Genomic DNA, 16,518 nt, shown 5'->3' with positions numbered 1-16,518 from the left:
AGACGACTTGTGAACACAAAACTTATGAAACCGTCTTATTTTGCCCTGGATGGTAAATAATCTTAAGTGGGGTAAATCGTCAATTACTGGCCACTCTTTCGTAAGGTATAAGTACCTACTGTTTAATAATTATAGGGTAATATAATTCATTTTTAATATAAGGTGGCCAGTTATTAAAGAGTGGTCAGTAATTGACGATTTACCCTACTTACGTTTGTTTTTTGTACTTATAGCTCTCATACTTATCGAGCCGATGGATGTTCACACTTTCTGAAAAGTAAGAACTCGGCAGGAAACCTCAGGTGGATCTGATAATTAAGAGCAATTCCTAGCTGAGCAACTTTTCAAATCTCGAATTTTTGAAGCTATGTTTCTGTCGCGCTGCGGTGGGCGGGAGCCGGAGCTATCTAAGTGTGAGTGCGCGCACACAGACGAGAGACTCGTGCGCTCGCTCATTGCGCGCCGTTCCGTCGACATCGCCCGCGAGCCTGACGGAATTTATTCTGCGCTGCCCGACGCAAGTAGTTTTTGTTGTTACCACGTAATATATTATACTGTATCTATTACACCCTAATACCAAACACCCTATCACCTGTACTAAATGTATTTTACACCTATGATGACGAAATAATAAATGATTGATTGATTGATTGATATTAATTACCATAGGTAAAACTGCAAAAAAGAATGATGTCTCAGCTTCGGTTGACGTCGTACAGTCAAGTGCAAAAATATGTATCGAAAGAATCGTCTCATAAATATGGTACTACGCTCTTATTACACTGGAATAAGATGCTATGGGACATATTTTTGAGTAAGATGTGTACACCCACATTTTTACACTTGACTGTACCTATCCGTATCAGTAAGTTGGGAGTGATCATGGTGTGTTATGAAATTTTGTAAGTAGGTATAAATATACCTATGGTTAAACTACAATCTATTTAACTTGTAGTACGATGGGGCTAAACTTGGGCCGCCTTATTGAAGAACGTATCGCAATGACAATCTGGGTAAAGTACGTTGGGATAATGCCGGACAATTTTGGGACCAATTGAGAGAACTCGTGAAAAAATGTTTTTTCGAGATCTCAACACGTGAAAGATTCTTGAAGTACGTAGCAAATCGTTAAATAATAACCGTAGATTCGGCCTGAATTTTGGTAATCTTCAATATAGAACGGTTTTAGTTTTGTACCTGTGTAAAGATGAGACATACTTTTTTTTAGGGTAACGAGTGTTTTGCCATTAAGGGAGAACATTGGATGAAGAAGAAATAGGTCCGGTGTCTACCCTTTTGTATCCGATCTTAACCCTGATACAAAAATTGGTAAAATTGTGGCTCTCAAACTTTGATACCTATGTCATAAGGCAATTTGATAAGTAAACAATGTGCTAAGAAACCTCTTATTGTAAGGTTTACCCGAAGTAATAAAAAAAAAACTAAAATAATAGATACGTTGCGAAGTTTTGACAATTTAAGATTTCGTGAACTGTACAGGTTTAGGGAAAGTGTAAATGTATTGTTTATTGAATGGAATGTACTGGAAGATATTAAGTACTTAAGTAGGAGGGTCAAAAATCAAAATAAAAAATTATCGTGCCCAGTCATTTTTAATGAAGGTCGCCAAAAAAATAAGAATCAAACTTAGAAATCAAAAAGACTAAGTAGTTCTTTAAAAAGGTCAAGGTCACTGAGAGCCCATCTTGAAGTATGGAAAATAATTAAAATTGCGATTTTGTTGGTTTCATTTTGCAATTATGTATATATATATATATATATATATATATATATATAGTTGATATACAATCTTTTTTTTTTATAAAATGTAAGGATCGTATGTAAAGAGTAAAGTAAATATATAGGAAAAGAGAGCCCTCTTGAAGCGTTTTAAGGAAACTAATTTCGAAGCCCTATCTCTATTTTGTATCCGAAACTAGCAATGTATGTATGCGTGCACATCTACATATGCATCCGTATGTGTAGGTACTTTATTGCGATATTTAACTCGATTTTGTTATAAATTTCAACATGTATCATCATCCCTATACAATATAAATACTCTTTCTTGCACACCTCAATAAAAGAAAACATACACATAAGCACAGGTAAACAACATGCGGTCTTATCGCTAAAAGGCAACCTTTGGGTTGCGGAAATTAAAAAAATTACATTGTCAGTAACCGTCGCGCTGGTAGTGGTACTGGATAAAAATAATGGTACGAAAGTGTGATCAAGAAAACAATAAATGTGATAATTAAGGTCAGTAGGTAAATTGAAGAAAATTTAAAGTTTGATAATCACTGCTGTTTTTTAAATAGGTAAAGATCTGATTGTTTCTGGTCCGATCTTGACCTGGAAGGGTCAAGATCGGATATCGGTCTACAGCAGTGCTAGGTCTGTTAACACAATAACAAAAACAAACACAATTTCATCACAATACGCAAAATAAATTACAGAGCGAAGATCGGATAGAAGGAAGAATTCGCGAAATTTACCTTGCTCTCTGTGATTGCACATAGCACAAGCCCGACTCCCTGAGCGACGCGGGGACACTGACAGTCGAGGCGCAATGAAATGGCGTCTTACACAATGTTGCCAACATTAAAAAATAAAGCCAAATTAGGGGGAAATGAATGTCCTACGTTCTTCACCCGCATCCGGTATTTACCCAACATACCTTAATCGTTGAACCGCCGCATTTCAAAATGGCCCTTATTTTGATATCGGCTAGCCGTAATGTAATACGGCGGATTATACAATACGACTGCGATACTTATATATAAATCCCCTCGTCAATGTAATTTCATTAAATTTGCTATCTAGTGGCAAACATCAAAGTAGTTATCTTTTACTTGTGACGCACAAGTGTGAGCAATGTAAAATACTATATTTCTAAAAAAAATTGCCTACTACGCAATAAAAGAAAATGTGATTATTAAATTATAATACGAAAGGTGGTCAAATCGCAAAATGCTGTCGTTTTATTTAAAATAATGAAATAATTAGACCAGTTCCGAAAGTACCGGGAAATCCCGGTTCTTTAAAACAGTACCGGTCTGCAATCCCTAATAAGGATGTTATGCCCATCACTATTCCTTCTGTGTACGTATATTTAGAAACTGTCTCCGCCTCCAATTCGTGCGATAAGGACAACTGCAGCTCGGACCGAAATTCACTCGCAAAAAACTCAAAAATCGAGGTTTCGCTCTCGACTGTTTCCTCCTCCAAAACGCAACTAATCATTATGAAATTTTGAAAATTGCAAGAGGAAGAAATAATCTATGCCGCTATGTTTTGATTTTTTGGATATTTTTTGTCATATTTGTATACTGTGCCTTTTTTTACAGCCAATTCAATTTAGCTGTTTTTGCGATTTTCGAGGCGCTGTATCTTTCTTCAAAATAAAATAATCCAAAAAAGCAAAACATAGCGGCACAGATATTGATGATATTGATCTTATTTGAAAAAATCACTGCTCTAGGTTAAAAATCCAGGGAGGAATCAGTCGAGAGCGTTTGTATGGAAAAATCGCAACTAGGAATTCCTCTTAAGTTGTCCGTACGAGATCAACGTACGGTCGCGCATGGCTGCGCGCTTTTCCCAACGCTCCAATAAACAGGGTGCATCTTACGCATGCGCGTCACGATTAACCGTTTTCCTGCTAATAAATTATTAAAACTGCAGTGACCGTCTGCGAAGCGAGGAATTAAATAGTTAAAATTATCAAACGGGGCTTACCTCGAATAAATTTGCATTGATGTTTGGCATGTCTTTCAGAGTTCATGGTCTCGGTTACAAAGTTGGTTTAGTATAGATTACTGAGTGTTGGTGAGTGTACAGATACCTACACCGGTATGTTGTAAAAAAGTTAATTTAAGATAAAAACAGTGTTTTTGCTTACCAAGTACATAGAGCAGAATATCTGTCAAAACAAGTATCTATAGCGGCTGTCCTATATCAAAACCCAGTAAGTGCTTCAGATCAAATTTTATAGATAAGCCTAAAAACATAAAATGAATCAGTCTTCATTTTTTAATTTATTTTTAATAACATTTTGTACGTGAAGGGGTAAATTACTAAACGTTGTATATATCAACATCTAAAATATCCCAATAACAATATTATATAATATTATAATATAATAATTTCGACGACCGGTCTGGCCTCGTGGGTAGTGACCCTGCCTATGAAGCCGATGGTCCCGGGTTCAAATCCTGGTAAGGGCATTTATTCGTGTGATGAGCATGGATATTTGTTCCTGAGTCATGGGTGTTTTCTATGTATTTAAGTATTTATAAATATTTATATATTATATATATCGTTGTCTAAGTACCCTCAACACAAGCCTTATTGAGCTTACTGTGGGACTTAGTTAATTTGTGTAATAATGTCCTATAATATTTATTTATTTATTTATTTATTTATTTATATATGCACGTTTTATACCCCTTACTAACTTCGAAAGTATAAGTACCGATGTTTATTTATTTATTTATTTAAACTTTATTGCACAAAATAAACTTATCGTACAAAAGGCGGACTTAATACCAAAACGCATTCTCTACCAGTCAAGCTTAAGGTAAAGCAGAGAGATTGTGGGCGGTGCTATTTATGTCTGACTTAATCCCGCTCTAATAGCACTATATTAAGTGTGAAGTGTGTGAACTGGTATATCACTCATCAACTATCAAGAGTTTTCGGGTTCTTCCCACTAGTTATGATCAAATTTTTACCAGTGGTAACAACTGAGAAAGAAAAAAAACTATTTACTATTAAATTCCCGGTTAAATTAAAGTTCAGTAAGGCTGAACGACGACGTCCACGCCAAAACCTAGTATGTCTAAATTCTTTACTGATATGGGATTTGTGGCTTGCTGAGTTTTACAATGGTAAACTGTCACTAGACATGCTACTTACTACGTTTGGAGGTGTCAAAATCTTTGGTATTTATGGCGAATTTGGAGCAGGTGTCCAAATAAGACAAAAAACGAATCTCCAGAGATTTGTCCCTTAGTAGGTTTTGATATAGGACAGCCTATAACCTATTATACTTGTTTATATTTATATTAGACATAAGTAATCAATAATGCAAACTATCTCTTAAATTTAGGATCCTCGAAATGAAATTAGCATTTTAAGAAAGCATACATTGTAAACCCAGGGACCCTCTGAAATTCCCTAATGTTTTTGTGTTATACTATATACAGCTCAGTTACTAGCCCTTTACAGTATACATTTGAGGATAGAGATATTATATGACAATAAATGACCACTTTCGGTATTTTTGTGTACAGTCAGCGTCAAATACTTTGTAGCAACCAAAGTAGCCAAATAGTTCGGTACACCATATATTTAGTATGGTGTACCGAACTATTTGGCCACTTTGGCTACTTTGGTTGCTACAAAGTATTTGACGCTGACTGTACCTTAACATCTTTTGTACTTTTTTTCTTTGCAGAATATTTAGAACTGAGGAGAGGAAGTGATGAAACTTGAATCGTGTATTTTTAAATCTTGACCGTTAAAGGGTTAAAGAATGTTAAACCGTGAACCCACGTATAAGTTTAATTATATAAATTGGCAGCCGGTTCACGGTCGCGGTTGCGGGTCACGAGTTATTTCGTTGTGGTGCTGCGGGTTACTTCCATCATTTAGCGCGCACAAGCCTAGTAGACCCAGTACACTAGTGGTCTCCGACTGCGCCTGAGTGTTAAGGTTGTAAAGCTCACACCTATGCTGACAAGTAGGAGGCAAGATTAGTAAGCTAAGAGAATGTCCCGGGCCGTTCTCTCGCGATGACACTTTTCTCACCATGCCCAAGGGCATTTTTATTTGTGCGTAATTAACAACACCTTTTGTTGATTACGACACTTTGTGACAATTCCGCAGATGGAGTTGAAATGCTGTTTATCCTATAGGTAAATTATATTATGTAGGACACCTAGAACACCATACACAGCACGCCGTACGGTTGGGTTATTCTAGTGCAAAATAGTTTGTTACACTAACATATGTTTTACGATTTTATTAATTTTCCTGCTCTGTTTGTGTGAATGTATTCGCAAAGCGGAAGAACTTAGAGAAGGTGAAGGAGACGGGAAACACGACCTATTAAGGTTGAGACGTAAGTACTAAGTATACTTAACAGTCCATAAAATTATGTTATTTCTACAACTACATACAATAATTATATGTAGATCGTCATTCGAAGTTTTAAAATATCATCTTGGTGCATCGTGACGTGAGATGTGCTTCGAAAATAGTGCAAGCCAAAGCGCTGCGAGTAATATCATATCAATATCAAATGAAGATCAGATCAAAACTCGAATAGGTACTGCTTTTAAGAATACATACATATTACACCAATATATCTGAAATACAGGTTGTTTATTTAATCATAGAAAATGTCAAGGTCAGACAGTCAAAATGTATGAAACAGCTTGTTTTCTTTTCGTGATTTCGGGGTCGGTGCCATAGTAAAAGTTGCTCAGTATGACCTATATAATTATTCACCTCGTAAATTATTGCAGGTGAATAAATAAACATCCTGTATTTCAGATATATTGGTGTAATATGTATGTAAATAAATAAACAATCTGTATAACGTTTTTTGCCTGAAATAATGATATAACTGTTAGGTAAACTTACAGTACTGAAGTGAAGTCTGTAAAATAATCGGAGTTTCTTGTATTTATTTTTAATTTTGTAAAGTTACTGGAGAAATAATGGATAATTTTATATTTAAATATTAAAAGGCAGACGCTAATGCAAGCACAAAAATTTCAATTGAAGACAGTAGAGACAGATCTAGTAGAAATGTAATGGACTATATAATAAAACTTACATATTCTACTTAGACCAAAACACACAAAAGTGTTACATAACGGTCTTAGCACCTATTGCATCTAATTGTAATTACCTATCAATTCCTTAGTTTATTTTAGCTAACTAGCTTTGCATGAACATTACATCGCTCGATGATACTGATGATAGCAACAATGTGTAATTTTAAACGGAATTTATTTCACTGAGTTTATGATTTTGAGGCATGTAGTTATTACACTAGATGTTTCTTTATAGGTACAGAATAAATCATCTACCTTCAATAAAAACAATATTATTACATTACGATACAAGTGCGAAAAGCGGGAAATAAACAGCAACTCGGGTCGATTTAAAACACTCACTTCGGTAGTGATTTTATCGCCACTCGTTCCTCATTACCTTTTTGCACGTATATTGTACAACGTTTTACAGTACATAAGGCCCTTAAAATTTTCGACATACGCACGTATAGTGCGAGTTACCGCACTAGGGCGGCAACGGAGCACCATATGTACTGTAATAGTACATTACGATACAAGTGCGAAAAATAAGAAATTCGAAACGAGATACGACCGAAGGGAGTGTTTTAAATCGACACGAGTTGCGAATTACCTAGGTATTCGTACATGTAATCGTACAACATTTTATAGTACATATATTATGGCCCTTTAAGTTTTCGTCATAGTTACGTAATGTACTAATTATCGCACTAATGCGGTAAAGTAGCACCATATGTACTGTAAAAATAATTGTTTTACCGATTTGCCATTTCGACTACGGGACCCTTCATGGAATAAAATCACCTTTAAACTGTCAAATGCAAGTCTGGTGGACATTAAAGTTTTATTTATATTATATATACTTAGTCAGGTCATAAATTCTGTCACAAAGGTTTTGTCTGATAAAATGAAATACAAAGCTTTTATTTAAAAAGTTTGCCTTGATTTGAAAGCTTGTTTTATTATACTGATCAAAATGTAATATAATAGTTTAAAAGTTAGATCGCGTCTTTATTTACTACTAGTTTACCTTGCGATTGTCGTTAGACGCGAATACGGTAATAAAATACAATTACAATTGTTAAAATACAATTGCTTATGTGTATGAATCTACTTTATTAGAACGTTATTTTATTACCAGCATTTAGTTCTCCGACAAGTCTGTACTTCAACTAATATAATCTTCTTCAAACTTTTTACTTTCTTTCTCTTTGTTTTTCTTTTCTTTTTTTAACTGGCATCCAACGAGTAGATTCGGTAAAACGCGTACAGTTGCAATTTTGGCAATAACAATACACATGAATTATATATTCGAAGAAAGATAAAAGATCTAGCTTTTGCTTTATGTAAGATTTAACCATGTAAAAAAGAAAATTAAATAAATGGGATCTAATTTACCCTGAACAGGTCGCGTATTTTTTGCATATTAGAAAATCCGAATATTACATAGAATTATGCAAAACTGAAACAGCAAATTAAGTTAAATTATATTGTATGTTATTCAACATTAAAATATAGCTTATATTTCAATTCAAACCATATATATGATAAATAAGGAATCTGTACCTATACTATAGCTTTTTTTCAGTCTTAACCTCTTTGACAGAACTTATGACCTGACTACGTATATAGTTAGGCAGATAACCTAATTGAAATAAAAAATGCATCCACTGCGTTTCATTTTCCGCAGAACAATAGCGTGAAGATGGACTTATGTAAATCATAGATTGCTGTGTATGGATACCGGTCTAGATTCTTGTCTTTTCTAATTACTTACACTACTTAAATAAGAAGGTTGCCTGAGTATTGTTTTGTTACTTTTATATATGTAACATTGTTTAATACAAAGCTAAATAATGTAAAGGCACCAGTGGTCAGTCAGGAACTCAGGAATAGGAAGTAGTCAGCACACGCCTATATTTGGCAATTGCTTAAATTTTCTTACCACTGTAGGTATACCGTTTTACTGATGCTGTTGGTAAGAAGTTGTAATGGTCAACTACATGTCAGCTGCGGACTGGTTGAAGGCTTGGCTGCATAAACCTGATTTGTAGCAGAGCTACAGCTCGCAATACGGCAATAAGCTTAAAAAACATACAGTAAGCTGCAGAGTTAAGTGACCCCCTGCAAACAAATTTATATGCAGGGGGGGGGGGGGGGGTTACTTAGCTCTGCATATGGTCTTTCTCTTGGTAGTGTTATGGCAAGATAAATACAATGTATCTGTCCGTCTCGTCTAATGTTGAATCGTAAAACATGACCTTAATTAAGTAAATGACGTCACGTTGGTAAGAGATAATAAACGTTATTTATTTTTATAACAGGTTGGTTTATTGCTAATTAATATCCCTAGTTACTATCCCTTCTAAAACAGTACTTCAATATTTAATTATTTAATAAGTAATATAAATATTATAAATACGAAAGTAACTCTGTCTGTCTGTTTGTCCGTTTGTTATCTCTTCACACTTAAATCGCTGAACCGATTTAGAAGAAAATTTATATTTTGAGGCACGAAGAGGCCTGAAAAATTACATAGGGAGGTTTTTTTCAATACGTTACGTATTGAAAACGTTACGTATACATTAATATTTTTTTATTAGAACAAAAGATAAAAAAATATTTTTCACGTCAGCAGCTCGAACAAGGGTAATTTGCTGCTTAAAAACAGTGAGCAAAATCGCATTTTGCTCACCGAGTGAGACAAAATAACATTCAAGTGACCTTTAAATTCGAATGTCATTTCAACGTGCGGGGCCTAATACAAGTTCGAAATATTTGGATTCTATTGTCTTTGTCCCTTTCACGTCATTAGCAAAAAGAAAGAGACAAAAAGTGCATACGTAATTAAACGGTATATTGACGGTTTATAATAGACCCCCGAAATAAGTCAGACCGCATCGTTCCAAAACATCCTACGAGTCTTCATTCGTAATAATTAATTAATGAAATAAAAGTTAAAAATTTAATAAAAACACCATATTTTGCGTATTTTATTATATAATCAAAACAATGAACTTATACAAATTTACGCAATTGTTACGCAGTAAATAATTCTACTTAACTAATTTTAACGATCTCTACTATAGTTGACAAATAGAAGTATCCGCAATTCGGACCGTATCTTAATCCGCAATTCGGACCGTATCTTACAAAGTTTTTTTTTTACAAAAAAAAGTTGTCCATTGAACTGTCAATTGATGTTCGTTACTTAATTCATTATTTTCGTTTTATTTTATTGAAATTTCTTTCGTTTAGTTTTATTGCGGTAATTAAAGTTAATTGTTAGAATACCTTCAGAAAACATGAGTGAAATAGTGATCCGTGCGTCTGGATTACATTTTTTCAGGTTGTATTTTTTGATGGCTGACTGACGTGAAAAATTTTGTGTACTACACGAGATCAAAGTTATTTACATCTCGTGCGGTTTTGAGTCCCTTACTACGCTCAAGATTCTAAATTAGATTCACTCGCTACGCTCGTGAATCTATTATAAAATCTTTCGCTTGCACGGGACTCAAAACAAGCACTCGAAGAAATATCAAACTTTGCTCTCTTGTTGTACAAATAACTATTTTTCGAACAAAAGTTATTTCCAATAATCGACAACAAAACAAACTTATTAAGCCTTCTAACCGGTCGATATAAAGTGCGTTATTTTTTGGAGTTTCTCGTGATAACCTATTAAGACGTTCATAAACAAATATGTCTTCTATTAAATTTTGACGTTTAAATAACACTTGCATAGTCTGCGGCTGTAACACGGCCGCATTTTTATCATTTGTCAGTATGGCCGTCACTTTCGCGCTTACATACTTGTTAGAAAGTGACAGGTATGGTGACAAATGATAAAGAGCCGACCATCATAGCCCTACTGGGCTATATAAATTGGTGCTAACTCACTATCTAACCCTATACTCCTTCTACAAACAAGCAAGCAGAGGGCAGACTGATATCTAATTTATTTCGGGCTATTCTGATCTATCGACTCACGACAAAGCTGACAGATATGGAGCCTTCGTGTGATCAATTTATCTTAAACCAGCTAAAACGGCAAAATCCCGGTAAAGTAAAAAGAGTGTAGGTAGTGCACCTTGATATCAATATATATCATGCACGACTTTATTTAGATTCACGAACAGCGGCATTATGCAAAGTAGGAAGGTTTTAGAATTTAACGATTAAGACTTTCCTTTTATCAGATACCTGTATTATATATGTAACGAACGAAATATTGCCACAAAACAATAATAAAATAATGCTTTGTAGAGAAATCAAACCTAAACAAAATTTATAAAACCGATATTTGATACCGTAGATATTGTATAAACTGTGCCGTTCCGCCGTTTCTCCCCTAATAAAGAGCACATTTCCGTTCTATTTGGTTCCCTAGGGTAGGGTATAAATATGGTATATGGTATGGTAGGGCAGGTTATATGACGCAGCCAACTAGTTCAATTAGCCAACTAATTGGTCGCCTAGGTCGTTTATTAAATGACGGCATCCAACTTGATGCCGAGGCAGATAGTTAATTTAACTAGAATCACTCAACGTTTAACAACTTGGTGTCTTGAAAGTAAGTCCTTTGAAAACGACTGATTCACTAAAACCTAACCTAAAATACTTAAAGAAAGGAAATAATATAAAATACAAGAAATAAATAATAAATAAATTTGCAATACATTGCAGACGCTACCGGTGATCGTAGAGCTGGCAGCTTCCTCGCACAGAGAATAAGTATTGCGATACAACGACGAAATGCTGCCAGCATCTACGGCACCATGCGGCAGGGGGATAGTTTTTAATTATTTATTTTAAGATTAGTTTTATTTATTTTGAGATTTAGATTTTAAGTTTTATATGTATTATGTTGTTGTTGGTATTCAATTATATATTTTATCAATTATTTACATAACTATATGAATTTTATTAAATGAGACCACAGGTAATTTCGTATCAAACATTAAATAAATGAGACATAAAATAAAACAATTAATAAATACAACAACCTAACCTAAACAAACATTATAAATTCAGCATGTCCAATTTAACTAAATGACTAGGTACACAACGTTCAGCTATATAGTCACACGTTGCGCTCAATGATTTGGCTGCTTGTTCTCCAGTCTTTGAATTAGATGCCAACGTTTAATAAACAGGCTAGGCGTCTAATTAGCTGGCTAATTTAACCAATTGGCTGCGACATATACATCACCCGAAGTGCAATGATTAACCTTGCTCGGCACGATAACCTGCTCCGAACATTTTCTACTCCATATTCGCCGTATAAAATGAGCTAATAGGTAGTAAGGAGTTAAGGACTAAGAACTACACTAGATAATCTACGTGGAGATATATCATATTAATGTGAGATGTCAATTATTTTTTAATACTATCTTGTCTTAAGTTAATGACTTTTTATTGAGTTACAGTTATCGAAAGTTTTCGAGTTAAGATGTCTTCGTTATCGGTCATACATTATGAGGACATTCATCCAAACGGTATACTTATTTCTTATTTCTGTTTGTTTAAACTTCTTGACGCTAAGTTACCAGTAGACAGTGTGACTTATTAATTAGCTACGTGTGAAAATTTGTCGGTTTTATTATGTCTTATATTCCCAGTTGAATAATGTACTTATCTAAAAATTCATGACCTAAGTATTTAAGACAAAGAACGTGTTCTCGTACTTCATTTCTTATCAAAAGCGATTAGTATACCTATTGCATTGTAATTCATACAATGTATGCCAAAATCCGTATGCAATGTTAAAATCTCTAATAAAAAATATTCCTGGACTTATAAATCTTATAATGTATATGAATGTCAGAAACGAAAAAAAATTTAACCACAAAGACTTTATCGATGGTAAATGTGTCTTACATATAGGTACTTAGACAATATTCAAACCTATCCAAATTTCCAACCATATAGGTATTGTACATTGTAGAGATATACATTATTTATAAGTTAATTATAGATTTATAATCTGCGTACATTTGATCGAAATGCAATACAAAACAGGGGATCTGGCCGCGTAGCCAACACGCCAATCGTTAACGCTCCGTAGCGTAGCGTAGTCATCTCTCTCTATCACTCTTCCATATCAGCGCGACCATAACAGTTGCGTTTCATTCGCTACGGAGCGTTAACAATTGACACGTTGGTTACGCGCCTTGAAAGGACTTGCGTGTGTCTTTAGCTCCGGTTTCCACAAAATCATGTTAACTTGTCTGATGAGCGGACAGAAGAATGCAAATGAATATTGCTAAAAACAAAATTGGATAACTGCAGAAGGAATGCTTTTATTAGGGCCATTAAGTATTTAAAATGCCCGAAAATCTACCTCAATTTTATTCGGTGAATAAGTTATTTGATTATAAATAAGACGTATTCTCGTAGTTAAGTTAGTAGCATGATAGATTTCAGTTAAGCATGAAATGTACATAAATAAAAATTTCACTCCTGTAACATTCGCACGCCAGAAAAAGGTGTAATATGCAGTTTGCATATCTATTATATGAATGTAATTTAAGACCACTGTAACCATATTACTGCGAATAAACTATTTATATTTTGTGTGATATTTGCGAGAATAGCCACCGATCGGCGAACAAGGAGAGATTTGGAGCGGAAACCTTGGACACCTAAGTATGCAACTGTCACACTAATATGGAAGAGTGGTAGAGAGAGACAAACGAAACTTCGTTGTTGTAGCGCAAGCGAATGTCACCTTGGCTAGGCACCCGGGTAGGCGTTTGACGAACGTTTCTATTAATTCATATGGACACTATCGCGGGAGTACCTGGGTGCGTAGCCAATATGCCAATATTGGCCTGCCAATCGGAAACCTTGGACATCTAGTTTACCGCCCCATAGCCTCCTAAAGCTGACCGCAAAATTCACCTTGCACCTTCTTTAGCAGCCCGCTACTCCGGACCATGGTCTTCTTTTTGGTCCAGGGCAAATACGCCCCTGGCGAGGTACTGTAGCCCGCTGTTACGTTTGGTAGATAACATCAAGCGTCTCGCGGCAAAGGAGTGCAGTATAGCACAAGCGAACAGCTAGCTATTTAACTGGCTATCATCTTGTGTGACCATTGTAAGGCTAGGGTGTGAAGCCAATATGCCAATCGTTTACGCTCCGTAGCTAACCAAACGCAACTGTCACTGTCGCACGAATAAGTTTGGAAGAGTGATAGAGAGACACAAAGCGTTTCGTTATCGTAGCGCAAACGATTATCACATGTATCGCTAACGCATCGCAACCGAATTGCTGCTAGTGCGCTGCATAAAGTATCCATGTGTAACTGGTCTAAGGCAGTGTCTTACCTGAGCGAATAACTCGCAAACGCGAAGCGGCGCGGCGCGGCGCGGGTAAATTCAATCCTTTGATACCTATGGAAGTGTCCTACGTGGGCGATCTCCGAATGCTGTTGGGCCGCCGCGCCGCATCGCATTCGCGAGTCATCGCCCAGGTACGCCGCTGCGTAAGAGTTACTCAACCCCTTATTTAATTGAAATCTATTCGTCAGCTAGACTAATCGTTTGAATAGGTGGCGGATATGTCCGTCACGGGGCTGGCCTTGAATTACCGCATCCAATTCATCGTGGGCAATAGCTTCGTATAAATGTGACTGTAATCACATGGCAAATTATCTGATTTGTTATTACACCGTCATGTAAAGTCAAAGAGTCAAGTTATCCCATCGGTATTTTCCTACCTTAAAAGTTATCCAATGATTTAATTCTCGATGCTACCTACTTTATAAGCCAGGTCAAAACTCAAACTACTACGCCATTTTGTTAACCAACGGATAAATATAAATAAATAATATAGGGACATACATCTATTATTGTTTTTAAATCAATATGTCGTCGTCATCGTCGCACGCAAGATTCTTGTTGTTGTTGTTGCATCTTTACTGCTCCAGCCAGCGTTACCTACCTACATTAGTGAGAAATGAACTATGTCACCAGGGCTCGATACCCGTTAATATCGTTCCAAAACCGTTATATTATCTCGTTCACTAAAAACCGGTTAATTAATAAAACGTAAACTAAAAAAAATCATTCTCTCTCCTAATCGGTAAGAAGAGGGAACGGAATTTTGTGGTTCGCGGGGAACGATATAATGTAATACCGGTTAATTTCGGCTTTCGGAGACTTTCGGTTAAACTCGATCTAATACGTGAGAAAGACAGCAATACTTACTTCTTCTATCTCGCTTCCATGTTTTCAATTTAACCGGTTAATTTCGTTCTACAAAAACGGAAAGCGAACGAATTTAGCACAAACCGATATCTGAATAGAACGGTTATTTAACCGGTAACCGCAAACGGAAACGAAATCATTTTCGTTCCCAGGTGAATGAACGAAACAGGTTTATAAAATAAAACGGTTTCCGACCCCTTGATGTCACTGTCAATTTCTTTGATAAGTTATTGTTGCTGCAGTTGTCCTATTGTTGTGGTGATTAGCAGATAAGAACATTTAATCCGGCATTCAAAATGAGTGAATAAATGAGATTGCGTGGAGGTCGTGATAACGCCCGTTTCACGTTGCTGCAAAGCTGCATCGGCAATGCTGCTGCAGTCGCATTTAGAATGTTAATGTGTCTTAATGTTGATGTTTATCTTTTCAAGTTTTTTGTTACGTTACGTCGTTTTTTCTTCGCGTCCGAATGCGCCTTAACTATAAAACCTTTTAGGATTATAAATTTTATATCCTACAAGGTTTTGGTTATGGAAGGTAGAGGCAAGGAACAAAATCTCCATATACCAAAAAGTGTCCGGCAAAAAACCATAAATAGGTGGCGCTACAATACCTAGAATACTTACTTGAGAAAAAAATCTTATCATAGACAGCGCACTTCACTCCGTCAATAACGCCTAGGTTCTTAGCTACTCTAGCACTACTCTGGAGAGATTTGGAACTATTATTTATAGCTGACAGCTGGACACTTTTGCAACAATTCTGCCTAAAGAGTTTCTGTTCCTTGCCTCTACCTTCCATAGTTTTGGTAGATCTTAATCAATTAAATAATATGTGTAAAAATATAGTACTTCTAGTGAGGGGACTAGAAAATCGGTTGTAACTTAGTAATTTATAATTATGATTACTATGTTTATACCAACGGAGTTAAATGTTAATATCTATGATACCGGAAATGTATGAAACCTACGAATTGTATAAACATTGTACACAAATCCTAGGAAATGTATAAAATATTGTTTTAAACATTTTTTTATTCACACATATCCTGAGAAATGTATACATTTCCTAGGAATTGTATACAATAACGGATTACATACATTTTCGATAACATAACTTATTAAAAAAACCGTTTTAATTACTACCGGCCAAATTATTGGTAATGACATCGGGTATTTTTGTCAAATAGCCGGCTCACCGATTCCTCCTAATAAAGTTACTCGTATTGCATCAAGAGCCACACGAACTCTCCGCCAAAAAGCCGCACCTATACAATCGAATTTACGCTCTCATTTTAATACGACATGCTTAATAAATGACATGAAACATGTCATGAATTTTTACGTAACACACAAATATATCTATGTCTGGTACTAGATTTCGTTGCTATATATCTCGTCGGCTGAGAATACGTTTTTTGTGCCATATACATTTTTGTGTAAAATCGTTTTTTCAATTCTAAAATAACAAAAATAATG

This window comes from Cydia pomonella, chromosome 7 (assembly GCF_033807575.1).
Source record: "Cydia pomonella isolate Wapato2018A chromosome 7, ilCydPomo1, whole genome shotgun sequence".
Lineage (NCBI taxonomy): Eukaryota > Metazoa > Arthropoda > Insecta > Lepidoptera > Tortricidae > Cydia > Cydia pomonella.
This window is presented reverse-complemented; position numbering follows the sequence as displayed.